Source organism: Montipora capricornis, chromosome 11 (genome assembly GCF_036669925.1).
Source record: "Montipora capricornis isolate CH-2021 chromosome 11, ASM3666992v2, whole genome shotgun sequence".
Taxonomy (NCBI): domain Eukaryota; kingdom Metazoa; phylum Cnidaria; class Anthozoa; order Scleractinia; family Acroporidae; genus Montipora; species Montipora capricornis.
Genome location: NC_090893.1, coordinates 27,141,173 through 27,143,672, shown reverse-complemented (window position 1 = coordinate 27,143,672; position 2,500 = coordinate 27,141,173). Strand labels below are relative to the sequence as shown.

The following is a 2,500-nucleotide window of genomic DNA, read 5'->3' as shown; positions in this document are numbered from 1 at the left end:
ATGTGATAATACTCAGGAGGATTAGTCCTTGTTTTGCTCATTAAAAAGAGTGCATGCAAGCATGAATATGTCTGCCTCATCATCAATCCAATTTTGATTGGGGTTTATCCCCGTAAACGGGGCTGGCTGGATTTACATACAAAAGAAAAAAGAAAGCACCAATTAACCTCCTGGGTATTATGACATAATCTGTATTGGGAAAACAAATTGTACAAGCAAAAACGGTCTATTTTGCAAGTTGACTGGAAATGAACTTACATTGCCCTGGTATTGTTTTTATCAGATTTGAGCTTTTTTTCGAGAAATAAACTATGCAAAAATACTATTGGCTTCGCATTTGAAAGCAACGGAATCAGCAAAGCAACACCTACCTTTCATTGTTTGATTAAAATTTAATAGCACAAGCTTTATGCAACTGTATGCGTTGGTAGCTCATCCGAATGATGCGCACAGCGAAGTACACAGCAGCTTGGTGGTTTGAGCCACCGATCAGACTTATTATTTTTCTTTTGTTTGCACAGAGATGTTTCTCTCGTTTTTCTTTTCTTGATTTTCTCTGCGATTTTATCGATCTTTGTTAAATTTAAGTTACATGAGACATGCACAAAAAATTAAATAAATAACTCTGATCAGTGGCTCAAACCACCGACCTGTCGTGTACTTTGCTGTGCATATCATTCAGTTGAGCTATCGACACACAGTTATATTAGTTTATAAATGCCATTAAATTTTAATGGAACAATGAAAGGTAAGTGCCACTTCCCTGATTCCATTGTTTTCAAACATGAAGCCAATGGTATTTTTGCATAGCTTATTTCTTGAAAATAAAGCTCAAATTGCATAAAAAATTACCAGAGCAATGTTGTTAAGTTCATTTCCAGTCAACCTGCAAAATTTGGGCTAGTTTTGAGCACTAAAAGTTGGCCAAACATTGTCACTTACTAGGTTTTTGCTTCCAGCCCTTCTATTACAGCAGTTGCAACCCCACATAATTTTTTTCCCTCCATTGTGAACAAGTCATGTAAGTCATATATTTAATACTACAGTGACAATATTTGCTTGATAAAGATACGGTAAAAACCTGAATAAATTATACAGTGTAAGAACCAAGTTTTTCCAAGCTACAGTCTGTAGGCTAAGGCTAGGCTACAGACTGTACTCAGGTTCTTAGAATAAAATAATGAGGTTTTGTCATTGGTGGGTATGGCCTATTTTGGGCCATTTCTGAAGTTTGTACAAAGGTTTGCATGATAAACAGAACAAAACTAAAGCAACATTAAAACAATGGTACTATGTTGCTGCTGGGAAAACATGGTACTGGTAGAGCTTGTTATATTAAATTTGTGTATTCAGTGTTTGACTAAATTTCTCAAAATAAGAATCCATTTCAAAATTGTAGGCTAAAATAGGACTGTCTTAGCCAAAAACGTTCTTACTTGTAAAAGTTCTCATATGTGGGTTCCTGTTTGATTTCTGTACACCGTCATTGCCATCACTGTAGTTGTTGCATAATAATACCTAACATAAGCTTAGCTTACAGGATTAGAGTAACTACAACATTTTTTTCGCTTTGTACCTAAGCTTGGTTTCCTCTGGACAATGCGATTTAAAGATACATAGTATTATATTGTCTTTTTCCAACCTCTTCAGAAATTCAAGGCAGTGACAACTTGACTACAATGCTATAAAAAGTGCTCATTGCAGTGGTTTAATGGTGACTTGAGTACAACAGCAGTGGAGTCTAAAACAAAAGAAGCATATATATATTTTTTAAATCTGGGTTCTCATTGCTTACATAACAGAATATCGTGGACTTTGGTCACCAATTACAGACCACTTATCATGAAATTTCATGCACCATATCCCAGAAGAAATCTCTGCACCCAATGGAAGTGTCAACATTTGGCTGTTTATGTAGGAACACTCAGATCAGACTCAATGTAACTAAATCACGCGTTCTTTTGCGTTTTAAACCGGGATAATTAAATTCGATGTGAATGTCCATTTCGTTGGCTTCGCTTTTTGTCGGTTATTTTTCTGAAGGATTATGAAAACCTTCCACTACAAGCTTCGTTATTTGTAAACAGAAAGACACTGCACAAAACGTTACAACGCCCGCACTTTGTATTAAGCTTATACAACCATAGCTACTAACTATGATACAATATTACTTGCACTTTGATTTATAGGACAAAAGCCCATGGAATTAGCATCAAAATTGTTTTATCCGACGCTTACCTCTTTAGGTGAGTTATTATCAGCAATTCCTTCCAGTGGACAAGAATTTTACATTGTAAACGAACTAAAATATGATAAGGACTTGCAGTAAACCGAAAATCGAAATAACCGCCATCGATCTGTGGCTGGTGTGAGCCCGCAATTTTTGGTGCTGGCCTACTGCTGACCAGAGCGGCTCAAATCCAAGATGGCTGATCTTCAGTGATGTTCGAGGGGATCGTTGAAGGGTTTTTCCCGCTGGTTCAAGAACAAACGCCATACT

The 2,500-nt window shown here is 36.6% G+C and overlaps 1 protein-coding gene and 1 long non-coding RNA gene across 6 annotated transcripts in view; one reads left to right on the top strand and one right to left on the bottom strand.

Moving 5' to 3' along the window:
• LOC138024308 (tetratricopeptide repeat protein 28-like) overlaps nucleotides 1-2,500 on the top strand; it is a 34,214-nt gene that overhangs the window by 11,616 nt on the left and 20,098 nt on the right. The gene's annotated exons all lie outside the window — the stretch shown is intronic.
• The window catches only part of LOC138024310 (uncharacterized), a 3,189-nt gene that overhangs the window by 209 nt on the left and 480 nt on the right, over nucleotides 1-2,500 (bottom strand). Inside the window, exons 1-2 of the long non-coding RNA XR_011126969.1 lie at nucleotides 2,239-2,500; nucleotides 1-1,741 (exon numbers count right to left, since the gene is read on the bottom strand). The exon at nucleotides 1-1,741 is cut by the window's left edge and continues 209 nt beyond it; the exon at nucleotides 2,239-2,500 is cut by the window's right edge and continues 480 nt beyond it. This is a non-coding gene — a long non-coding RNA (uncharacterized lncRNA). The remainder of the gene's footprint in view (nucleotides 1,742-2,238) is intronic.